At 39.1% G+C, this 27,224-nt stretch overlaps 1 protein-coding gene across 5 annotated transcripts in view; it reads right to left on the bottom strand.

Moving 5' to 3' along the window:
• LOC137237028 (xylulose kinase) overlaps positions 1-27,224 on the bottom strand; it is a 1,135,242-nt gene that overhangs the window by 66,841 nt on the left and 1,041,177 nt on the right. The window lies entirely within an intron of this gene.

Genomic DNA, 27,224 nt, shown 5'->3' with positions numbered 1-27,224 from the left:
TTTAAATGTAAATGTTAACACTTTTCTGCAAATTGATCACTTTACATTTTAAATTTAACACTTTCAAAATAAACGTTATAATTTTATTTTTAAACTTTTATATTATAAATAATATATTTTACTTTAAAATATAAAATTTGTCATTATAAAATAAAGTTAACATTTTTAAATTTAAAAATTATACATTAAAAACAAAAATTTTAACTTTTAAATTAAAAGTAAACAATTAAAAAACTTAAAAATAGCACTTTTACAAAATATTTTTTTTGTGTTCCCCATAAAGAATCTTTTAATAAAATTTAAAAGTGTTCACATTTAATTTTAAAGTGCACTTTTTTTCTCAGTGTATGGTTCTTTTACACGTGTATAAAGCGATATACGCCTTTTTCTGACGCTGGATAATATTATCTTTCCAGTTCAACCTTTTGTCCAGAACTACGCCTAGGATTTTAGCCCTATCGGCCAGATTAAGGCGCACTCCGTTTAGTTTCGGTAGAGTTAACGGTGGTATTTTGTACCGTTTAGTGTATAGAACAAGTTTCACCTTGTCTGAATTGATGCTGAGTCCGTATCTGGAGGCCCACGAGCAAACCTCCCACAGTGCTACTTGCATCAAGTCACACAAGGTTTGGGGGAATTTGCCCCTATAAGCAATAGCTAGGTCGTCCGCATATGCCACAACCTTGCCGTGAGGTTTCATAAGAGCGGGGAAAGAACCCCGCCCTGAGGCGTGCCTCTTGTGACATAGCGTATTCTATCAGACTTCCACATGGATGAAAGTATTTTCCTTCCCCTGCGTAGTTGATCGATTAGTCCAACGAGGGACCTGGTTACGCCCAGATCCGTCAAGTCGTTATTGATGGCGTCTGGGCTTATGTAGTTGAAGGCTCCTTCAATATCAAGGAAGGCCACTAGAAAGAAATCCTTTTCGATCAAGGATGTTTCTATAGTAGAGACTAGGCTGTGCAGCGCAGTCTCAGTGGATTTTCCCTTGATGTAGGCATGTTGATAGACGGATATGAGCTTGCTATCAATAGTGGTCGTGATGAAATCACTTATGATCCTCTCTAGGGCCTTTAGCACAAAGGACGAGAGACTAATCGTTCTGTAGTCCTTTGGCTCGTAATGAGAGGCTTACCAGCCTTGGGAATGAAGATGACCGTAGCGTTTCTCCATGCATGCGGAATAAAATTTAAAGCCAAATAGGCATAATAGATATGAAATAGCCATCCGGCTGTTACCTCTAAGGAGTTAATGAGTTGTTCGGGAACAATCCTGTCCTGCCCGGCAGCCTTAAAAGGTTTAAAGTTTTTTACTGCCCACATGACCCTCTCCTCCGTTGTGGGTATATTTACGGCCAGATTTGTTACAGGTACTTCTGGTGGGTAGTTCTGGTTTCCAGGAAAATGTGTGTCCAGGAGCAGCTCTAGAGTCTCCCCTTCTGAGCTGGTCCAGGTACCGTCATGCCTCCGCAAAAGGCTCATTGCTGTTTAGAATTTTGAAAGCAAGCATCGCAACCTTGCTGTATTGTTAACGCTTTCTACTCCTGTGCAGAAGTTTCTCCACGAAGTTCTCTTCGCCTGTCTTAGGGCTTTTCTGTATGCCCTTAAATTGTCTTTGTATAATAGCCATTGTGGCTCATTGTCTAGCCTTTTTGCCCTGTTATACTGTGTCCTGCAAGATTTTCGAAGTCCAGGTCATGGGCCCCCAGTGGGGTTTGCGCTTTCCGCGTGGTTTTGACTCTGGGCAAGCCTGTTCGAGGGCATTAGAGAGTGCCGTTGTAAAGGTCGCTACCAGAACCTCAAGCTGCTCCGTTGAAGAGGAGCAATTCCTGTAGGTCCCTAGATATCAGAAAATTGTGGGTTTCCCAGTTCGTATTACGCGCGTTGCATTTTACGATGGGCTGTTCTACCAAAAAGTCAATCACAACTTCGATGTAGCGGTGGTCTGAGAAGGAGTGTTCCTCTAAAACACGCCATTTTTTTACACATCCATACATACTTTCACTACAAATGGTGAGGTCTATGACCTCTCTATGATTTTTAGTAATAAAAGTTGTTTCGTTACCAATGTTACAAACAACCAGGTTAGTTGTTAAAAGGTAATCAAAAAGTGACCCACCACGAGTGTTGATATCGGAACTTCCCCATTGGACGTGATGGGCATTTGCGTCCGCTCCGATAATTAAGTGGCCTTTGCTGAGGTCGGCCACCAGATCTTTCACTATCCTATGCGGAGGAGGTTCCTCAACATCATACGGCATATGCACAGATGCCATTGTTATGCCAGTGTACCCAACTGCCAAGCTGACCGTATACGACTACGGCATTGCTATATTTAGGTAAAAGAAAGATGTTTAGCTCAGACTTTACCAGGATGCAGTTTTTAACTTTCCTTCTGCTGAAGCTCGGATGAGCTTGAACCCACTGGCCCCCAAACCGCCGATCCTGCAGTTATTCACCCAGGGTTCTTGGATGAGGACCACGTCGCAGTCGCCTTTAGAAAGGCGAATAATGAGAGCAGCCGAGGCTGCTTTAGACTTGTGGAGGTTTATCTGAAGCACCCTCAGTGTGAGTTGATTCAGACTCGCCTCCCTCCACCACCGTAACGTCGGCCTCTTCCCCGTCGATGCCGTAATACACCCTCCCATTGCTCCTACTGAGGTGCTCGAGAGCATCCTTATTGAGGGCCCAGATGACCTGCCTCCTCGGTCCAACAGCGTCCTCGACTCGGATTACACTCCAGTCGTGCGTCGGGAGAGCCGGGTTCATGACCTGTAGCATCCGGAGAATTCTTTCTGGTTCAGCTGGAGTTGCTGGAACCCATGCTCTTGTCCTTGGCCTGGCTGGAATATCCTTCCAGTCGACGACCTCTATCTTAGCCCCGGGATAGACAGGGCCCAGCCTTGCAGCTGCAGGATCCTGTCCTTGGCCACCTCGGCAAAGCTGGGCTTACCTGCCCCAGGGTGTAGTTGGTGCCTTTTAGGAGGAGGTTTGATATCCTCGTCCGACCTTTGGCGTTTGTAGGGGGTAGCGCTGTTTGCAGCCGGCCCGAGAGTGCTTTGGAAATTTGGCAGCAGGGGTTGGGCCCTTTCCACCGCGTTCCAGGCACTCTGTGACAGCGAGTCCAGCGGTACCCCTTCATCCTTTTTAAGGACATTAGCGGCCCGCTTTTTATCCCGGTGACCGAAGTCCCTGGAAGAGTTCAGACCCGAAGTTTCCTCCGCGGTCGCTCTCCCGGTTTGAGGCTCCTTTGCCGCCTCCGTCTTCCCTGAGAAAGCAGATCGCGAAATCCCTGTTGCGGTCATAGGTAGAAAGCTTACGGAACTGGCGTGTTGTGGGCGCACAGTAGCAGCAGGCGCTCCGATATCCGTCGTTGCCGGCGCGACTGCCGTCGCAGCCATACTGGTACTGACCCCCGCCGAGTCGCTAGAAGCTGTTGAACTCGTTGAAGTTGCCCTCATACGGTTTGGGAAAGCCGACCCGTAGTTGCCATCGCGGTCAGTCCCCCATGATTTTGGTACTTTACTTTTCAAAGAGGTAAAAATTATAAACACTGCCCACAAAACTTGCCACACTCGCATTATACCGCATATAAGAATTTGAATTTACTTCAATGGAATTCGCGTTACTTCTCGTTTAGCACGTGGATATTTAAATCTTTGCCACACACCTCAATGACCTGAAGGTATTCCAGGACTATTGTGGCATTAAGCCAAGCAAGATACTTGAAACTAAGTATCATTTGAATCCACATAGATAATATCCATTTATACTTATATATGCAGCCTATCGCCTTGCTTAAAACGGCTAGTTTAGAACTTCCGATTTTATGATTGTTTTGGGCGACTTTAACTTGCCTCATATCTCATTAAGTACGTTTGACCATAAAATTATACATATTCCTTCTAAAAGTGGCGTACATTGAGTTTTTAGATGAAATATCGTACCTTTGTCTTCATCAGATAAATGTTATCCCAAGCAAATTTGGACAGGTTTTAGATTTAGCTTATGTCGACGATATATCTAAATTTTGTTTGAGTTGGTGTAATTCCCAGGTCTTACCAGAATATGTTTACCATTCTTAGTTAGAAAGAGCTTACGAGATCGAAACAACTGAATCTAATTGCCGCTTTGAAAATGTGCGACGCTATTTTTTGCTATTTCTTAAGTTTTTTTCTTTATACGCATTTTCCTTTACATTTATTTCAATTTTTATTATATTTGTTTTTATTTTTTTTTTTGTGCTATTTTAATTTTTATTTTTCTTTATTTTTTTTGTTTTCTTTATTTTTATTTTTCTTTATTTTCTTTTATTTTTGTAGATTTATTTGAACTAGAAAAATGGCGAAGCGAAGCCTTAGAGAACATGAAATACGTGAAGCGTTGGAAACAAGTGATGATGATTTTTCGTTGATTGGTGAGAACTGGTTACCAGACGATTCGGACACTGACTCTGCTAATAACATTGATATTTACGATACTGAAGACGACTGGGACATATTTGAGGACATGGACAAACCAACATCATTGTCAAACGTAGTCGATTATTCCGAAACAAACATTTGGGCTGAATTTAGTTCTCGTCAGAAAACTTTTACATTCACTAGACGATCGGGCTTACAACAGTGTATTCCAACAGATATTTCCTGTTTGGATGCATTTATCCTTTTTGTTGACAACGGCGTTATTGAATTAATTGTATCAGAAACAAATAAGTATGCGGAAGAATTTTTAAGTCAAGCTATTGTTATCAGATCATCCCGAAAAAAATTGGATACCAACAACAGATTTTGAAATGAAGAAGTTCCTTGGCCTTCTTTTTTGGATGGGTTTGGTGAAAGTCGGATCTTTAAAAGACTATTGGTCCAAAGATTCGCTCTACAACATTTCAATTCCGTGGAAAACAATGTCACGCAATCGCTTTCAACCTTTGCTTAGTTTCATGCACTGAAAACATAGTAATTGATGAGACCCTTATTCCATGGCGAGGCAGACTACACTGGATCACAAATTCCAGAAAATTAAGGTTATTTTTAATTCTATGGTAACGTTTTTGAGATATTTACGAATAACGGTTTTTTCCAAAACAAATAATTGTGTACCCAATTAATCATATATATCTTCAAAACGGTTTGAAGCTTTTAAAAGGTAATACAATTTTCTATAAACATAGGCGTCTCTGGTGCATTTTGGCTGTAAACCAGTGCTATTATTCCGACAATATATACCAAATAAAGCTCATCCTTATGGTATAAAGCTTTCTAAGCTGTGCTCTACCGAAGGATTCACCTGGCCAGTGAAAATATACTCCGGAATGTCATCAAGTGGATTGAGAGAAGTCGGTTTGCCAAAAAGTGTTTGCGAGGATCTGATCATTGAGTTGAAAGGTGAAGGTCGAACTTTATATGTAGACAACTTTTACACAAGCTATGAATTGGCTCGTGCAATGCTAGATCAAAAAACACATGTTGTCGGTACACCCCGTGCCAACAAGAAACATTTCCCCAAAGAAGTTATGGTTGCTCCTATAAAGAAGGGCGAAGTAGTGGCTAGAGAAGATGCCAATGGTATAGTTGTGCTGAAGTGGAAAGATAAACGCCAAATGGCTTCTTACTCAAATACCCTTCGAAAAGGGTTAAAATGGTATCGAAAGCTGGGAATTGAACTTTTACTCGGACTTTCCGTGGTAAATGCCTTTACTGTGTATAAAGCTGCTACGAATAAAAACATTAATATACGAACATTTCGTGAACGCGTTGCTAAGGACCTACTAGATCTCACATCCCCGCAGCCTGTATCGCAATCAAAACATATTTTCACAAAAAGAATAGATGATAATAATAAAAGCATCCGACGTGCTTGCGTTTTATGCTACTCTGAATCAAAAAAAACTTAGTCGAAAGGAAGAAAAAAAAATCAAAAGGACAACTACATACTGTCCGCAATGCCCCAACACTCCCCATATGTGTATTGTTGTTTTCCAAAATATACACATCTTAAAAATTAATGTAAATTAAAAAAATATATGATTTTAATAATCGGGGATTGCCCATATTGCTTTTCTAAATGTATGAAAACATTTATTTGAAGCAATTTTTTAATTTTATAATTTATTTAATAATTTGGGAAAAATTTAAACAACGTGATATCAGGACGGACAAGGCGACAGCTGTTTCGATTATACCTTGTAATTTTAATATTTTTGTATCTTTTTTTTAATTTTTTTTCCCAAATATCGAATGAATTCCAATATATTTTCAAATCCAAAAAGATATCAATTTTATATTTATATGTGGACCAATTTCTGATATTTGTGTTTCCTGGGTTGAGCACATATGGTCAAACCACCCTTGGAAGCAAAACCTTAACACGGCAACAAGTATGATAAGAAAAGTAGCGCTACTTAGTGATGAAGAGTACATTGAAGAAAACATGAAGAAAATAAAGAATATATTATTCAAAAATAGCTATCCAAGCACCTTTATTGATAGACACAAATAACCCTTTGAACTTCATGTAAACAACTCAATTAACGCACCGACTGTATCTCGTGAAGAGGTTTTGTTTTATCTGAAAAACTTAAAAGAATCTTTCAAATATGGCCCTGATAGGATTCCAACATGTTTTCTGAGAAAATTTGTTTATTTATTATATTTATTTATTTATTGTTTCTCCAACAGTATGGAAAGAATCCTTTATTAAATCTCTTTATAAAAGTGGGAGTAGGTCTAATACTAACGCCATTCCAAAATTATTTGTAGCTATTATTACCAGTCAGCTCACAGTTCCGATTTCTACTTCGATTGCCGGCTGCCAACATGGCTTTTTTAAAGGAACATCAACAATTACGAACTTACTTGAATTTACAACTCATGCCACAAATGGGTTAAGAGAAAACAAGTACACCGATGTGTATACACCGATTTCAGTAAAGCGTTCGACAAAGTATGTTACTCGCTACCAGAGCTGTAAAACTGTGCAATAATTTGAAATTTTAAATCATTGATTTAAGAATGCTGTTTCTTCATTCATTCATTCCTTGTTAAGGAATGTGGCTTAAAAGTTAAGCCATTCTTCATTCAGTAGCGTAAGAAAAGATTGCACTCCTTAACTCATTCGATGAAATAATGACGTAATTGAATGAAAAACAAAAATTTTTCAACACAGAATAAGCATTCAAATGAATGCAGCTTTTGCTGAGTGTGCACACACTTTTCTAGTACAAATCAATTATGAAAAATATCGAACATGCACAAAACACGCTCAAATATCACATGGTTGCATTTAATTAAAGCCACTTCAAAATATCAATACAAACATTTAACTATTGACCGTGATGACCAGTTTTTTCGTTATTTAAATGGTAATAAAGCACAAAGAAAACATGTTTTTATTGTAATTGTCCTAAAAATTTAATAATAATAAAAGCAAATGACAAATATTTCAACATCCCTGTTCCGAAAATTGTCATCGTTCTAAATAAGTGTTGCCAATGGGCCATATTAAAGGTGCTTTCATGAAAAAGCACTAACCTACATTTGAATGTCCTCAATTGTTGATTAAACACTTGAAGAAAAGGCAATTCATTATAAAAACTCTTAGTACAAGTTCCTTCATATATCTTTCTTAGCGGTATATGGTCAAATACTGTATCTATACTAGTTTGTGGGTTTGCAAATTGCAATAGCAATATACTACTTTTCTCTATTTTCTAAGAAAAATATTCTTCTAAACACAATAGTTTGTATTACAGTCAATCAACATAGACTCTATAGGTGGTTGTAGCATTTTTGATAGCAAAGAAAATTGACTTCACAATACAAATCTGCTCAAGTAAAATAGAATTCAACCTTCCAAACCAATTTCAATTTTTTACCAATGCCGTGCCAATAGGCATATGGACTAATGGTCCTTCTCAATCACTCGGGTCCTGCATTTATATCCCGTCAAAGGCTGTCGAAACAGCAGCTGTAAAAGAACTGTAGTCCAAATGGATCCACTCAATCTCTTTGTGGGGAGGGAAATTAATAACCTTTAACCTCTGAGGAGTTTCTACTAATGGAACTTGTTTTTTTTTTTTTTGTGGCGCAGATGAAAAAACGAGGAAGGTGGCTCAGGTGAATAAAAAAAGCCTGAATCTCTGTAGTAAATGGACATAACTTTATCGAAATTCTCGGAATAAGGAAGCCCCAACGGAATCACCGATAGATCTATGTATTCCGATGAATTTAAATGAATGAATTTATACTCTAGTATTTGTTTTTGTTGTTATATTATCGACAAAAATATCTAGAATTTACTCTATTTGGTCAATGCACAATGTGTTCATTTACATAATCCCTTTTACAGCAATAGCAAAATAAGTAGGACATATAGTAACATTTTGACATATAGCAAGAAAGCAATAAATTGTCTTTTCGAAGTTTCAGCAAAATTCGAATATATCTTCATGTTTTTGGAATACTTAATACTAGTATCGCCTGTGGTCGAAATTCGATCAACTTGTTTTTTTTTTGTTCTTTTTTTTTTTTGAACTCAGTCTATGCATCCAGTGTTGAGGGTAGTAAAATAATGCGTTAATAGTTGAGCAGCGAGTGGAAATAAACTGGTCTAACTTAATTAAATTTCTCATTAAAATGTTGAATTTGATCTAAGACGTTATACTTTTTGATTGCATGTTCTTAAATTTTCTACAAACGTTTCAAATGTAATTATGACGTTTTGGTATGGAGCTCCTTAAACAAAAATATAAAACATATGTAAAATCAAATGAAATTGATATAAGATTATGGTAAAATGACTTGAAATTGAATTGAAAATTAGCTTTTTCCACACCACCCGGGAGGTACGCCGTTGGCGCGCTACCAAAGTTAGTTTTGGGTGCTCGGTTTCCCAGTAGGTCTATATCACCCATATAAACTACATATACATATATCGCACATTTACTTGAATAGTGTCCTAATTCAAAAAACACGAACTTTTGGTTAAAAACGAAGAAATGTGCTAAAGGAATTTAGCCTATTTCACAGCACCCGTTAGGTATGAAATTGGCGCTTTACCGAGTTAAATTTTATATAAATATATGTTACCCGGCCTATGAAAAGGAAAAAAAAAGAAAACTACTAAGAAACTGAAGAAATGCATTGCTTGTCTTTAACAGCTGTTTCTCGCAATTTCTTTTTTGAGTCATAAGCCACCTTTTCATAGGCCGGGTCACATATATGTAATATGTAAGTGTGACACAAAATGAAAATTTCGAAAAAATTTAGGATACTTTCATAAAAAATAAAAATAAATATATAAAAAATTATGTAAAGGGAAAAAAGGCAGAGCTTACTAAAAAAAATTTAACTTTCTACCGTTTAGTGCTTAAAGTGAAAAAACCTTAAGTGAAGTGAATAAACAGTTCCATATAACAACGTAATAAATGCACTTGGACTTTTTCCGGGTTTTAATGTTATCATTGTGGAAATATGAAGATTCTAATGTTCGGATATTTTATGTTGGTATTCCAGTTGAGATCTATGTACGTAATTAATTCATATTAAATTTGTAAACTCTCCATTTCATGAATATATATAACCATATATACCACAAAATATCGTCTGTGACGATATAATACCAAAATACAACAAAGCAAAATATATAAATTATTCACGAAAACAACTGAAAAGAAAGAAACATTTACTGGCATATTGCGATGGACCCATTTCAAAAACCGCCATCGTAAACATCATCAGGCAATTTTGTAATGTTATCAAAGGTTTCACCGGGATTCGAACAGTGAATCACATGGTGAAACTGCAGTAGCCTTTAACCACTAGGCCATCCTGCTGGTATTTGTTTTCATGCTTAATTCAGTTTTTTCTCATTTCTACACTAACAACACAATTGAGGCATTTTGTCTCTATATTAGTTTGTGTGACATCTAGATTTGTTTTTGTAAAGTTCTTCTTCGTTGCGAATGAGAAGCTTTGTAAACTCGGGCTCAGTTGTACATATTTATGTATGTTTGTTTAATGGTGTGTTCATAAACTAAGTTGAAATAAAAGAATATATAATAAAATAAAATAAATTAGCATAAAAGGCAATATAAAAAATTTAATGTTAAATTTTTGGAGCAAATTTATTTATTTTTTTGTACTTTATCTAAAATGAGGATTAAATCTGCAAATGCAAAAATGTTTTCGGGCAAATTTGCCATTTATTGTTATAAATAAATTTAGTTAGTTTCAAAAAAAGTTAACTCATTATATGTGATTTCATGTTTTTTGAAAGCAACTAAAATAAAAATTAAGAATCTGTTAAATAAAGACCTATGTATTTACGTGTAAGCGAAATTTGGCACAAAAAATGGGCCGGTCAAAAATTAATTCTATTTAAGGTTTTTTTGTACGCTACAAATTATTTTGGAACAATTTTTTAGGACTTTGGAACAGGCCACTATAGGTAGTGACAACAATGGGGAAACCATATTTGTATGTAGGTGAAGGTTATGAACAACACAACTACGCAGCTTTCGAATTCAGCGGGGTTACATAATATGTAGGTTTTTGTGTTTGAATTGAGCACTTACATAATTGGTCCTACAGATGGTGCGCTTTTGTGCACGAAAGATAAATTCCATATTTTGAGAGGTTGCTTGAATTTACAAAAAATGTTTCTATTAATTATAAACAAATAGACTAATATTTGTTAACTAAAATAGGCCTATGCACTGCGGCTGATACATATGAATCGATTCATATAACTTTTATATGATTTTACGTACGCTAAGTATGCGATGATATTGTAGCATAAGGTTTGAATTACAATATATTATAACAATTTATAATACTTGCAATAATGTTAAAACAATTTAGTTATTCACCACGCTCAACTTGTTAGCATTAACTATAGCCTTCGCCATAATTCTATTGTTACGCTCTAGCAACTCATAAATCATGTTAGAAATTTCACTATTCTTTCATTCTACTCTTGTTTGTTTAGGCCAGCAGGCTAACCCCAAAGGAAAATTAAGGGCCGGCCACCCTAATGTAAACTGATACAAAACCGCTTATTAGTTACGGCCGTTATCACATACTAAGGGAAAAAGTGACGTTTCGTTAAGTTACTCCGCCAAAGGCCTGTTAGCTTTAGGGGGTAAACGGAACGTGTGGGATGGAACTCGGTCACTTGGATTGAAGCAGCCGCAGTATACGCACGCTCGTAAGTCTTAAAGCTACAAGTTTTTAAACCACATAAAAACGTCACACCGCCAGAACGCAGAGTCCCCGTGTATACTAAAAGGTAACATTGTAGCAATTGCATGTTTGCTTTTTAAACTCTACCTCCTTTTTTCACTGCATGTTCCTTTGAAATAAAACACCATTGAAATTTAATATTAATCACTGCCTTTTATACCGAACCCCCTCGAGAGAAACTGAGTCCGCAAGCCGCCAACTCATGTTTTCACTTATACTTCCATTAGTGTGCACAAAAAGTTTTGCAAATCATCTAATTTCTATAAATGCACAAATATAATAAAAAAATTGTACTTTTATATTAACATACTAAAAGCAAACCTAGTTTGCTTTCTTTTTTTTTTTTGATATACGAGGAGAAATCACATTTGTTCCTGTGGTTTTTTCATAAACGGACTGCAACTTCCTCTTGCGATTTGGGTTTTTTCTGGTTTTTCGCTGCAAATCATCTAATTTCTATAAATGCACAAATATAATAAAAAAATTGTACTTTTATATTAACAAACTAAAAGCAAACCTAGTTTACTTTCTTTTTTTTTTTTTTGATATACGAGGAGAAATCACATTTGTTCCTGTGGTTTTTTCATAAACGGACTGCAACTACCTCTTGCGATTTGGGTTTTTTCTGGTTTTTCGCTGGAGTCATAGTACAGGTTCACAAGTTTGTTTCCTTCTCTTTCTAGCACACTGCCGTTTGACACTGACCGAAGTGTCAACCTAGCGTGGAACCTGCGTGGAACATGAGTTTGACACTGAACGAAATGTCAAAATTACCGGGGTTGCTGTCATCGACATCGACGCAGGGAAGCAAAAAAAGTGGCGGAATATCAGATATGGGTTGCTGTGATGGTAACTTTTTTTGAACAAATTACGTATAAAAATGTAAAGTGCATCTATATGGGACCTACAGAAAATTATTCAAAAGTCTTCGAATGTGGTATCTGAAGAAGCGTACTTGTGCCAACATTAAGAATAAAAACACGGGTCCTAAATTTTTGTACCTGTTCAACAGCTCTCCGCCAAAAACAGTTTAAACCCGTTACCGGCTGCCCAAACATTTCCACAAATGTTGAAAGAGGTATGAAAATACGCGTTTTGTCCTGGTATCAATAATCCAAAGGCGAAAACGTGTTCGGATTTTGAAACCGCGGCCAAAACGTGTCTATTATGCCTCCCCAGCGTATTGAAATGTTTTTCCGTCAAGTGCATTCTATATCGCTGCAATGTTTCGACAATCGCTGAAACTTCCAATTCATGGCTAGCATAATTACGCTCGGCATCAATATATTGCCTGATAAAGTAAAACACAAGCTTCAGTCCATCATCCTCACGTTGCATTCGTACACCTGACAGACCCTTAACACTGGCATATGTCTGCACTTCATGCAACTTTATCTCTTCGTACAGGGCTAAAACCGATTTTGTGGTAATAGCGCCCTTTAGTGCCTAGAAGCCGTCTGGTTGCAAATTTGTCCATCCGAATATTACATAATAACGCTGTAAGCGGTCGTGCTACAATACGATAACTTTTTAGAAATTTACGGAAGTTTCCAGTTATAGACGGAACCGGAAATTTCTCGATAACCTTCGTCTTATATTCACCTGGTCGTATACCGTCACGATTGATCACATGTCCAAGAAATTGGACTTCCTCTGCCAGAAATGTACTTTTTGTTGGCCTCAGCGTAAGGCCGTAACGTTTAACTGCTCCCAAGGAATCTTGCAAAATTTTCAAAGCTTCATCGACAGATTTGGTTGCAATAATAACCTCGTCGAAGTAATTGATGACCTTATCTGGATGCGACCGCCGTGATGTGATGGTAGCGTGATCCGTCTACCATACCGAAGATCCTTGGCCCACGCCCCGGGCAAAGCAACATCAACGTTTTAGAAACAAAGTTTTTCAATTAGAAGAAAAGTTTTCTAAGCGGGGTCGCCCCTCGGCAGTGTTTGGCAAGCACTCCGAGTGTATTTCCGCCCTGAAAAGCTCTCAGTGAAAACTCATCTGCCTTGCAGATGCCGTTTGAAGTCGACATAAAACATGTAGGCCCCGTCCCGCCCATTTGTGGGAAAAATTAAAAAGGATCACGACGCAAATTGGACGAAAAGCTTGCCCTAAAATCTCTTCGGAGGTTATCGCGCCTTAGATTTATATATATGGATGTTTCATCGTCTTTATAACGTTAGCGATGACTTCTTGAAAAGCCATCGGCGCATTGACCAACCCAGAGGGCATCATATTATGCTCAATAATACCCTCTGGTGTCAAAAATGCTGTATACTTCTTAGATTTCTCTTCCAATGGAACCTGGTAATAGCTTGACTTTATGTCAACAATGGTGAAAAACGTATTTCCTGCTATACGTGAGACCTGTTCCTCTACCACTGGCATGATGCAATTTTTCTTGACCGTAACTTAATGGAGACTGCGGAATATGACACACATGCGACTTTCCCTGTTGCTCTTTTTTACCAGCAATACTGATGCAGCATTCGGTAAATTGCTTTTCCGTATGATACCACAATCCAGTAGCTTACGTACTATACCCGACAATGTTGGAAGCTGCGAAAACGAAACCTAGTACCTCTTACCTAAAATCGGTTATCGGTCGTAACCTGAATTGATATCTCGGTGTCCTGACTGGCCCAATTTCACAAATGTCTTCTGCAAAACAAGACATAAACAAAACGGGTTTTTTGTCCTGAGGCTGGTGGGAGGAGGTGGCTCTTGCAGCATCTTTCGATGTTGCCGCTTTTAGTCCGTTCTCCTAGGGGTGCCGGCTTTGGCATTTAGAGTTATGGTGTTTGGTTGTGATTGTTGGGGTTTGGACTGCAAATGAAGTAACGAATGATGACGCTTTCGACAATATACGTGCGAGAAACTATTTTTACATTCATTCTTGGGGTGTGACGTTGATAACCAAATTTTCATAATAAATGTTTTCTCTCACAAATTTGATTCGGTCTGGTACCGATAAATTTCTAAACCTAACGCAAGATTTGACTTCGTGGTATTTATTGCATAATCTACGCAAAGCCGTTTTATTGACCTCCGTATGATACGTGGGGTCCTATTATTATTAGGTTGGGTCAAGCTTTGGCGGGTGATAATTTAGGGCGGTTTTTATAGACAGCCGTGAACATATATCTAAAGGATGGCCAGCCTTCGTATTAATTCGTGGTAATTTCACATTTCATATTTTTTATATATCTTTATTAAGTCAAATGGTAATAACCTTATTGACTAGATTACAGGTTAACTTAGTACTAGTTTAACAATTTTAAAGTGAGGTTTACTGAGATAAGAAATAAGACTCAATGCGCGTCTAAAACAGGGACCTTGGCATGGCAAAGTCCAGAACAAGGTTTCTGGTAGGCGGTTAAATCCTACCAGACCTCTTAGAAGAGGTATGAAACAGAAGTAATGCGAACGCAGCACTTCAACGAGGAATGTACTCTGAAAGCGGAGAGCTCTGTTAGGGACATTGAAGGTCAACTGCCTAAGTAGCTCTGAGCAGTCAATGCCACCAGATATTATGTCAAAAATAAACATTACGTTTTGAACAAAACACCTAACTTCAAGTAGCAAGAAATTGATAAGCACGCATCTAGCATTGTAGGGTGGCAGGGGATTAACAAAGTGTAGAGCCTAAAAAACAAATCGTATGAACTTGAGCTGAATTCTTCAATTCTTGCAGAGTACGAAGGTATATCGGATTCCAAATGACTGAAGCATACTCCAGCTTTGAACGCGCTAAAGAATTGTATAGGATTTTCCTGGTATATGCGCCCTTGAAATCCTTAGCATATTTTCGCAAGAAAGCTAAGTTGGTATAAGCCTTTGGTATGAGTAAGTTTACTTGATTACCAAAAGCAAAAGTTGAGTCAAAAATTACGCCAAGATCGCGAAACTCATTAACTGACAACAGCTCCATTTGAAATCGAATATACGAAAGAAAAAACATTCATATACTTAGTATACGTTATGTGGCAGCATTTACTAATATTGAGTCGCAGATTATTCTGAAAAGCCCAATTATTAATAGCATTCAAATCTTCTTGCAGACGCAATGCATCAGAAGTACAGGTGGTCCTCCGAAAGAGTTTTAAGTCGTCAGCATAAAGCAAATAATTCGAATTGTGTATGCATGAGCCAACATCATTAATAAACATTAAGAACAAAATGGGACCAAGGATGCTACCTTGTGGTACATCCGAAATTGCTGAGAATTCATAAGGCTTAGTTTTCTCGATTTCAGCAAAAGAGATTCTATTATCCAAATAGGACTTCAGTTACGACAGAAAACTTTAGTGAAAACCCATGTTTTGTAGATTTCACAGAAGTAATTTGTGAGAAACTGTGTCAAAGGCCTTAGAAATATCCGTATATTTGGTGTCAACTTGAAATCCATCCTTAAACACAGAAACACAAAGCTGAGAGAAAACAGTCAGATTTGTGACAGTCGAACGTCCTGCAATAAAACCATGCTGACATGGATCGACTATTCTACTGATAGCGAATGATAAACTTTTTTAACTACCATTTCAAAACGTTTTGAACATGTTGACAGTTTAGATATTGGCCTGTAATTATTTTCATTTTTATTGCCAGACTTGAAGATAGGGGTGATAGACGCCAGCTTCCAGTGATCAACAAAAACTCCAGTCGATAGCGAAATATTGAAAATGTGACACAATGGCACAAGAAGAGAAATACTACACTTCTTAAATAAAAATGAGGGCAATCCATCTATATCATTTGATTGAGGACTGTAAAGAGAATAAACCCAAAATAATATCGTCAACGACCCAAAGTCTAAAGGATTGGGGCTATCAGTAAGATACCTATTATCAAAATTTTCCGCCTCAACAACAAGAGTAGATTTGAAAAAGTCAGCAAGAAGATTTGCCGAATCGACCAAACTGTTAGAGCGAATGTAATTAACTTTAAATAAAAACCATTTGAATTTTAATCATGTATTGGGTAGGCGGGTATTTGTTATTGGTTGGTGCTAGCAGTTTTGAAAAGCTGTAAAGCTTCCAAAATTTCGGATTCCCAAGTTTGGTACGTTTCTATGTATTTCAAATATTTTTTCTCCGCTATCTTTCAGGGTGACCATTATGGAAATCACTAACATTGATTGCAGGCAAATTATCCGATTACCGAGTGATCGTTGCAATACATTTTAGCATCTTTATCTGAAAATACACTCAAGCAGTACAAAAGTTTTTATTACCATTGGCATCGGAAAATAGTCAATATGGGACTCCTAACACCTACAGATCGGCTATCTCGTTATTATCAACGTGGGATATTGAGAGAGATCCAACCATCAGGAGGTTCTGCAGGAGAGTGTCATAAATAAAACAACAACGTCCCAAGTTACTTTGTTAGTGTAGAAATGAGAACAACTGAATTAAGCATGAAAACAAATACCAGCAGGATGGCCTAGTGGTTAAAGGCTACTGCAGTTTCACCATGTGATTCACGGTTCGAATCCCGGTGAAACCTTTGATAACATTACAAAATTGCCTGATGATTATTACGTTGGCGGTTTTCGAAATGGGTCCATCGCAATATGCCAGTAAATGTTTCTTTCTTTTCAGTTTCTCTTAGAAAACATAATAATAGAAATTCAATTATTATAAGCCGGTGTTAAGCTCATGAATTCTTAAATATAATTACTTTGCTCTTATTGTTGGTGAATGCGCAGACTCTCGGGTAATATAAATTTTTTTCCTGATAGAATTAAAACTATGGTCGTAAGCAGCACACAACCTAATTTAATAATTACGACGTTTATTCAAAATCAAAAAAAAATATACCCAGTCAAAATTCTCCAAGTTTACCTAGAGAGGACAAGATAATTGAGGAGTCAAGCAAACGAAAATCTTTTCATAACTTACAGGTTAGCTACATCCCAAACGATTAGCAGGTGGGTGAAGCAAGCAATGATGGAGAGTGGTCTTGATATAAATCAGATTTCAGCGCACAGTACGCGTCATGCAGCAACATCGGGGGCGTTTAGGAGGGGTAACTATGTGTGAAACAAAATTTTCAAAATCTGTTATTAGCGTGAAGATCGATAAATTAGTTAACATTCCCAAGGCAGCCGGTTCTTTGTACCGGAGCCACTCAGAATTTTTTCCGAACAAGGGCTGTCATTACAGTGTAACCCCATTAAATTTGTTCCGTGCCTTCCACAAATTCTCATCCTCCCAGCAGATGCTGGCAGCGGGACTGCGCCATGTTCTCCTGCTCCGGGAAGGTATCGAACCCAATCCAATCTTTTTAGAACGGTCACACTCTTGTCGGCTTGTCACGTGTAAGGGATGGTTGTACCGGACGGGATGTTCCGGGTTAAACCTCCAAACCCGACGTCTTCGTAACTTTTGCAACTATTTTGTGGCTCCATGGGCGTCCCGTAGTCTACGCCTTAGCGCCCCCACTACCCTCCAGCAGCGACGCTGCTCAGCAAGCCACAACAAATACCAGCTGTTGCTCGCGCCCCCGATGCCATCAGCTCATACGGCAGCTCCTACTCATAACTACAACCTCCGTAGCAGAGTAGGTAGCAATGCCTTAGTCCTTACCACCTTTTGCACCGTCTACCAGCACAATATATATATGTTTGCGGCATCCGCCTAATGCAGCTCCTGCCTTGGACGGTGAAATTTCCTACATGTTCTGGTTTCAGCGATGGCAAGCCCCCGACGAGTTTCATCGCGCCATGCTTCCAGGCCGCAAACCCAACTACACGGTGTACTCGAATGTTCACCCAGGGACGTCCAGTCCCAGGGCCACAACAGCACTTGCGTCCTGGCCTCCCTCAACTCAGGCGTAATCATCCGTCACTTAGCCCCAGAGTGCCCATTTGCACTTCAGAATACTGCAGTTGAACTGTAATGGGTTAACTGGGAAGATCACGGAGGCCGAAACTCTAGCGATAGAACGTGACCTTATAAGACAGCACAACCCTGGCGACCCCCAAATAAGGGATTTAAACCAACGCATCAGATTTGCGTAAGCGAAATGTGAAGAGCACTTAAAGAATTGTAACCTCTCTGCCGGTGTAGGTAAGCTATGGTCCACCGTAAAGGCCCAATCGAACCCGACTAATGACTAAATCTCCATCGCGTTTGGCGATAAAGTGCTGCAAGATGCACGAGCGCTTTTTGCCGACAATATGTAATGCATTCTACGGTTGACAAAGCCAGACGGCGGGCCAACAGACGTGCACTCGGGCCTAAATACAGCGCGTCCCCAATTACCATCACCACCAAAGAGGTTGAAGATTCCATCGTTCACATTAAGCCATCTAAAGCAGTAGGCCTAGACAGCATAGCCTTGCCGCTGCTTAAAAAACTAGGAAAATAAGGATTTAATTATCTAGCGCATGTCTTCAACCTGTCCCTGTCCACCTTCTTCATCCTCGAAAAATGGAAAATGGTCAGGGCGGTTATGCTATTAAAGCCCAATCATCAGCATAGCTTTCGAAAACTACATAGCACTACCACCGCGCTAAACGCGATTAACGTACTTACTTATTTAATTGGCGCTTAACCGTCTAAACGGTTATGGCCGTCCAACAAGGCGCGTCAGTCGCTCCTTCGCTCCGCCAACCGGCGCCAATTGGTTACACCAAGGGAGTTTAAATCGTTTTCCACCTGGTCCTTCCAACGGAGTGGGGCCGCCCTCTACCTCTGCTTCCATAGGCGGGTTCCAATAGAAACACTTTCTTGGCCGGAGCGTCATCTTTCATTCGCATCACATGACCTAGCCAGCGCAGCCGCTGCGTTGTAATTCGCTGGATTATGTTGATGTCTGCGTATAGCTCGTACAGCTCATCATTAAATCTTCTTCGGTACTCGCCATCGCCAACGCTTAGAGGTCCATAAATCTTTCGAAGAACTTTCGTTCGGCGAGAGAGGACTTTACTTTTCAATTGCCTACCTAGTCCAGAGTAGCATTTATTGGCAAGATTGATTCTTCGCTGGATTTCAGTGCTGACTTTGTTGCTAGTGTTGATGCTGTTTCCCAAATAAACGAAGTATTTTACTATTTCGAAATTATGGCTGCCAACAGTAGCGTGGTTGCCAAGACGCCTATGCGCTTACTCTTTGCTCGATGACAGTAGGTACTTCGTTTTGTCCTCATTCACCATCAAACCCATTTTTACCGCTTCTTTTTCCAGTTTGGAGCAAGCACAACTAACAGCGCAGGTGTTTAGGCCGATGATATCAATGTCATCAGCATATGCCAGTAATTGCACGCTTTTATAGAATATTATTCCAGTGCGGTTAACTTCTGCAGCTAGTATAATTTTCTCCAGCATCAAATTAAAGAAATCGCACGATAGGGGGTCACCCTGTCTGAAACTTCGTTTAGTTTCGAATGGCTTGGAGAGGTCCTTTCCAATTCTGACTGAGCTGATGGTGTTGCTCAACGTCATTTTGCACAGGTTGTGGAGTTAGTCACAGAAAAATGTAAAAAATTTAAAAACTTACCATTATTATTTCACGGTCTTAAAACTGTAAACATCATAAATAATTGAAACCTTTTTTCGTGAAAATACATGAATAAATTTTGGTTTTATCTATCTATCTATCTTATATAAATCTTATAAAATAAAGTCGCTAAATGCCATGTATGCGCATAACTTCACACAGAATGCTCCGATTTTAAAACGGTCTGTTGCATTTGAAAGCTTAGCTACATGAGATGGTACAGTTAATATAATTTGAAGACATATATTATAGGGGCGTGGCAAATTGCCAAAATGTAGTAAAAAATCATAAAATTTTTGTTTACACAGCTATAACTCATAAACGGATGGATGGATTTAAAAAATTCTACTTCTCAATAAAACTTTGAACTATTTACCTTCGATCTGCATAAAAAAAAATACTTGATTCCTCTCTTATATCAGCCAAATTGTTTAAACAAAATTAACATTTTTACCAAGAAATGTGTTTGTGTGGTTGTTCGCTGTGAGCGCTAATTGTTTTTGAGTGAGGATGGTGCTACACGTGCATACGTACATATATTGCATTCGCTGCGTTATTTAGCTTCGGGCGTAGGTCTATAGGTATGTGTGGATGTACATCACCACAAAGTATAAAACAAAGTCGCTTTTTCTGTCCCTATGTCCCTTTGAATGCTTAAAACTTTAAAAATACGTAACGGATTTTGATGCTCTTTTTTTAATAGATAAAGAGTGAATGAAGAGGAAGGAACGGATGAACATATTTGTCCGAAAATTGGTGGAGGGGTAGCTTAGAATCAGGAGACAGACATAGGATAATTTTTATCCCGTTCAGGCGAGGGTCTTGAGATCAAAACGTGGACCTGGGTAATCCTGGGATTTGTTTGTACAATATGGGTATCAAATGGAAGCTGTTTATAAGTACTTTGATACGGGATATTTTTCGTACCCGCGGGTAACTAGGGTTTCGAGATATAAGCGAAAACGTGGACGCTGGTACCCCTAGAATGTGTTTATAGAATATGGATAACAAATGAAAGCTGTTGATGAATGCTTTAGTATATGGTAATTTGCATACCCCTGGGTAACTGAAAAGCCCAAATATTAATAGCATTCAAATCTTCTTGCAGACGCAATGCATCAGAAGTACAGGTGATCCTCCGAAAGAGTTTTAAGTCGTCAGCATAAAGCAAATAATTCGAATTGTGTATGCATGAGCCAACATCATTAATAAACATTAAGAACAAAATGGGACCAAGGATGCTACCTTGTGGTACATCCGAAATTGCTGAGAATTCATAAGGCTTAGTTTTCTCGATTTCAGCAAAAGATATTCTATTTTCCAAATAGGACTTCAGTTACGACAGAAAACTTTAGTGAAAACCCATGTTTTGTAGATTTCACAGAAGTAATTTGTGAGAAACTGTGTCAAAGGCCTTAGAAATATCCGTATATTTGGTGTCAACTTGAAATCCATCCTTAAACACAGAAACACAAAGCTGAGAGAAAACAGTCAGATTTGTGACAGTCGAACGTCCTGCAATAAAACCATGCTGACATGGATCGACTATTCTACTGATAGCGAATGATAAACTTTTTTAACTACCATTTCAAAACGTTTTGAACATGTTGACAGTTTAGATATTGGCCTGTAATTATTTTCATTTTTATTGCCAGACTTGAAGATAGGGGTGATAGACGCCAGCTTCCAGTGATCAACAAAAACTCCAGTCGATAGCGATATATTGAAAATGTGACACAATGGCACAAGAAGAGAAATACTACACTTCTTAAATAAAAATGAGGGCAATCCATCTATATCATTTGATTGAGGACTGTAAAGAGAATAAACCCAAAATAATATCGTCAAGGACCCAAAGTCTAAAGGATTGGGGCTATCAGTAAGATACCTATTATCAAAATTATCCGCCTCAACAACAAGAGTAGATTTGAAAAAGTCAGCAAGAAGATTTGCCGAATCGACCAAACTGTTAGAGCGAATGTAATTAACTTTAAATAAAAACCATTTGAATTTTAATCATGTATTGGGTAGGCGGGTATTTGTTATTGGTTGGTGCTAGCAGCTTTGAAAAGCTGTAAAGCTTCCAAAATTTCGGATTCCCAAGTTTGGTACGTTTCTATGTATTTGAAATATTTTTTCTCCGCTATCTTTCAGGGTGACCATTATGGAAATCACTAACATTGATTGCAGGCAAATTATCCGATTACCGAGTGATCGTTGCAATACATTTTAGCATCTTTATCTGAAAATACACTCAAGCAGTACAAAAGTTTTTATTACCATTGGCATCGGAAAATAGTCAATATGGGACTCCTAACACCTACAGATCGGCTATCTCGTTATTATCAACGTGGGATATTGAGAGAGATCCAACCATCAGGAGGTTCTGCAGGAGAGTGTCATAAATAAAACAACAACGTCCCAAGTTACTTTGTTAGTGTAGAAATGAGAACAACTGAATTAAGCATGAAAACAAATACCAGCAGGATGGCCTAGTGGTTAAAGGCTACTGCAGTTTCACCATGTGATTCACGGTTCGAATCCCGGTGAAACCTTTGATAACATTACAAAATTGCCTGATGATTATTACGTTGGCGGTTTTCGAAATGGGTCCATCGCAATATGCCAGTAAATGTTTCTTTCTTTTCAGTTTCAATTAGAAAACATAATAATAGAAATTCAATTATTATAAGCCGGTGTTAAGCTCATGAATTCTTAAATATAATTACTTTGCTCTTATTGTTGGTGAATGCGCAGACTCTCGGGTAATATAAATTTTTTTCCTGATAGAATTAAAACTATGGTCGTAAGCAGCACACAACCTAATTTAATAATTACGACGTTTATTCAAAATCAAAAAAAATATACCCAGTCAAAATTCTCCAAGTTTACCTAGAGAGGACAAGATAATTGAGGAGTCAAGCAAACGAAAATCTTTTCATAACTTACAGGTTAGCTACATCCCAAACGATTAGCAGGTGGGTGAAGCAAGCAATGATGGAGAGTGGTCTTGATATAAATCAGATTTCAGCGCACAGTACGCGTCATGCAGCAACATCGGGGGCGTTTAGGAGGGGCAAATATGTATGAAACAAAATTTTCAAAATCTGTTATTAGCGTGAAGATCGATAAATTAGTTAACATTCCCAAGGCAGCCGGTTCTTTGTACCGGAGCCACTCGGAATTTTTTCCGAACAAGGGCTGTCATTACAGTGTAACCCCATTAAATTTGTTCCGTGCCTTCCACAAATTCTCATCCTCCCAGCAGATGCTGGCAGCGGGACTGCGCCATGTTCTCCTGCTCCAGGAAGGTATCGAACCTAATCCAATCTTTTTAGCACGGTCACACTCTTGTCGGCTTGTCACGTGTAAGGGATGGTTGTACCGGACGGGATGTTCCGGGTTAAACCTCCAAACCCGACGTCTTCGTAATTTTTGCAACTATTTTGTGGCTCCATGGGCGTCCCGTAGTCTACGCCTTAGCGCCCCCACTACCCTCCAGCAGCGACGCTGCTCAGCAAGCCACAACAAATACCAGCTGTTGCTCGCGCCCCCGATGCCATCAGCTCATACGGCAGCTCCTACTCATAACTGCAACCTCCGTAGCAGAGTAGGTAGCAATGCCTTAGTCCTTACCACCTTTTGCACCGTCTACCAGCACAATATATATATATTTTTGCGGCATCCGCCTAATGCAGCTCCTGCCTTGGACGGTGAAATTTCCTACAAGTTCTGGTTTCAGCGATGGCAAGCCCCCGAAGAGTTTCATCGCGCCATGCTTCCAGGCCGCAAACCCAAGTACACGGTGTACTCGAATGTTCACCCAGGGACGTCCAGTCCCAGGGCCACAACAGCACTTGCGTCCTGGCCTCCCTCAACTCAGGCGTAATCATCCGTCACTTAGCCCCAGAGTGCCCATTTGCACTTCAGAATACTGCAGTTGAACTGTAATGGGTTAGCTGGGAAGATCACGGAGGCCGAAACTCTAGCGATAGAACGTGACCTTATAAGACAGCACAACCCTGGCAACCCCAAATAAGGAATTTAAACCAACGCATCAGATTTGCGTAAGCGAAATGTGAAGAGCACTTAAAGAATTGTAACCTCTCTGCCGGTGTAGGTAAGCTATGGTCCACCGTAAAGGCCCAATCGAACCCGACTAATGACTAAATCTCCATCGCGTTTGGCGATAAAGTGCTGCAAGATGCGCGAGCGCTTTTTGCCGACAATATGTAATGCATTCTACGGCTGACAAAGCCAGACGGCGGGCCAACAGACGTGCACTCGGGCCTAAATACAGCGCGTCCCCAATTACCATCACCACCAAAGAGGTTGAAGATTCCATCGTTCACATTAAGCCATCTAAAGCAGTAGGCCTAGACAGCATAGCCTTGTCGCTGCTTAAAAAACTAGGAAAATAAGGATTTAATTATCTAGCGCATGTCTTAAACCTGTCCCTGTCCACCTTCTTCATCCTCGAAAAATGGAAAATGGTCAGGGCGGTTCCGCTATTAAAGCCCAATCATCAGCATAGCTTTCGAAAACTACATAGCACTACCACCGCGCTAAACGCGATTAACGTACTTACTTATTTAATTGGCGATTAACCGTCTAAACGGTTATGGCCGTGCAACAAGGCGCGTCAGTCGCTCCTTCGCTCCGCCAACCGGCGCCAATTGGTTACACCAAGGGAGTTTAAATCGTTTTCCACCTGGTCCTTCCAGCGGAGTGGGGCCGCCCTCTACCTCTGCTTCCCTAGGCGGTTTCCGATAGAAACACTTTCTTAGCCGGAGCATCATCTTTCATTCGCATAACATGACCTAGCCAGCGCAGCCGCTGCCATGTAATTCGCTGGATTATGCTGATGTCTCCGTATAGCTCGTACAGCTCATCATTAAATCTTCTTCGGTACTCGCCATCGCCAACGCGTAGAGGTCCATAAATCTTTCGAAGAACTTTCGTTCGCCGAGAGAGGACTTTACTTTTCAATTGCCTACCTAGTCCAGAGTAGCATTTATTGGCAAGATTGATTCTTCGCTGGATTTCATTGCTGATTTTGTTGCTAGTGTTGATGCTGTTTCCCAAATAAACGAAGTATTTTACTATTTCGAAATTATGGCTGCCAACAGTAGCGTGGTTGCCAAGGCGCGTATGCGCTGACTCTTTGCTCGATGACAGTAGGTACTTCGTTTTGTCCTCATTCACCATCAAACCCATTTTTACCGCTTCTTTTTCCAGTTTGGAGCAAGCACAACTAACAGCGCAGGTGTTTAGGCCGATGATATCAATGTCATCAGCATATGCCAGTAATTGCACGCTTTTATAGTATATTATTCCAGTGCGGTTAACTTCTGCAGCTAGTATAATTTTCTCCAGCATCAAATTAAAGAAATCGCACGATAGGGGGTCACCCTGTCTGAAACTTCGTTTAGTTTCGAATGGCTTGGAGAGGTCCTTTCCAATTCTGACTGAGCTGATGGTGTTGCTCAACGTCATTTTGCACAGGTTGTGGAGTTAGTCACAGAAAAATGTAAAAAAATTTAAAAACTTACCATTATTATTTCACAGTCTTAAAACTGCAAACATCATAAATAATTGAAACCTTATTTCGTGAAAATACATGAATAAATTTTGGTTTTATCTATCTATCTATCTTATATAAATCTTATAAAATAAAGTCGCTAAATGCCATGTATGCGCATAACTTCACACAGAATGCTCCGATTTTAAAACGGTCTGTTGCATTTGAAAGCTTAGCTACGTGAGATGGTACAGTTAATATAATTTGAAGACATATATTATAGGGGCGTGGCAAATTGCCAAAATGTAGTAAAAAATCATAAAATTTTTGTTTACACAGCTATAACTCATAAACGGATGGATGGATTTAAAAAATTCTACTTCTCAATAAAACTTTGAACTATTTACCTTCGATCTGCATAAAACAAATACTTGATTCCTCTCTTATATCAGCCAAATTGTTTAAACAAAATTAACATTTTTACCAAGAAATGTGTTTGTGTGGTTGTTCGCTGTGAGCGCTAATTGTTTTTGAGTGAGGATGGTGCGACACATGCATACGTACATATATAGCATTCGCTGCGTTATTTAACTTCGGGCGTAGGTCTATAGGTATGTGTGGAGGTACATCACTACAAGGTATAAAACAAAGTCGCTTTTTCTGTCCCTATGTCCCTTTGAATGCTTAAGACTTTAAAAATACGTAACGGATTTTGATGCTCTTTTTTTAATAGATAAAGAGTGAATGAAGAGGAAGGAACGGATGAACATATTTGTCTGAAAATTGGTGGAGGGGTAGCTTAGAATCAGGAGACAGACATAGGATAATTTTTATCCCGTTCAGGCGAGGGTCTTGAGATCAAAACGTGGACCTGGGTAATCCTGGGATATGTTTGTACAATATGGGTATCAAATGGAAGCTGTTTATAAGTACTTTGATACGAAGTATTTTTCGTACCCGCGGGTAACTAGGGTCTCGAGATATAAGCGAAAACGTGGACGCTGGTACCCCTAGAATGTGTTTATAGAATATGGATAACAAATGAAAGCTGTTGATGAATGCTTTAGTACAGGGTAGTTTTCATACCTATTGGTGACTAGGGTCTCGAGATTGAGGCCAAAACGTGGACTCGGGTACCCCTAGAAAATGTTTATACAATATGGATAACAAATGAAAGCGGTTGATGAGTGCTTTAGTATATGGTAATTTGCATACCCCTGGGTAACTAGGGTCTCAAGATATAGGCCAAACCGTGGGCCCGTGTATCCCTAGACAGAGTTTATACAAAAAGTATATCAAATGAAAACTGTTGATGAGTGCTTTAGTAAAGGGTAGTTTTCATATCTATTAGTGACTAGGGTCTCGAGATATAGGCCAAAACGTGGACCCGGGTACCCATAGACAGAGTTTATAAAATATGGATATCAAATGAAAGCCGTTGATTAGTGCTTTAGTAAAGGGTAGTTTTCATACATATTGGTGACTAGGGTCTCGAGATATAGGCCAAAACGTGGACCCGGGTTCCCCTAGAATGTGTCTACACAATATGGAGAGCAAATGACAGCTATTGATGAGTGATTTAGTAGAGGGTAATTTGCATACCCCTGGGTGACTAGGGTCTCCAGATAAAGGCCAAAACGTGGGTCCGTGTACCCCTAGACAGAGTATATACAATATGGATATCAAATGAAAGCTGTTGATGAGTGCTTTAGTAAAGGGTAGTTTTCATACCTCGAGATATAGGCCAAAACGTGAACCCGGGTACCCCTAGAATGTGTTTATACAATACTAGCAGACCCGGCAGACATTGTTCTGCCCTAAATTTGGTCTATCTGCATACATTTTAATAAGCTTTTTCCGTCTAACTCTGCCCTCCCCCTCTTCACTTTTTCTTAATCCTTTTATTCGCTCCCCCCCTCCGTCTTTTTCGCTTCATCTATCTCTATCTGC

Source organism: Eurosta solidaginis, chromosome 1 (genome assembly GCF_040869045.1).
Source record: "Eurosta solidaginis isolate ZX-2024a chromosome 1, ASM4086904v1, whole genome shotgun sequence".
NCBI classification, from domain to species: Eukaryota; Metazoa; Arthropoda; class Insecta; order Diptera; family Tephritidae; genus Eurosta; species Eurosta solidaginis.
The sequence above is the reverse complement of the archived record's forward strand: the minus strand, read 5'-3'. Positions and strand labels throughout refer to the sequence as shown.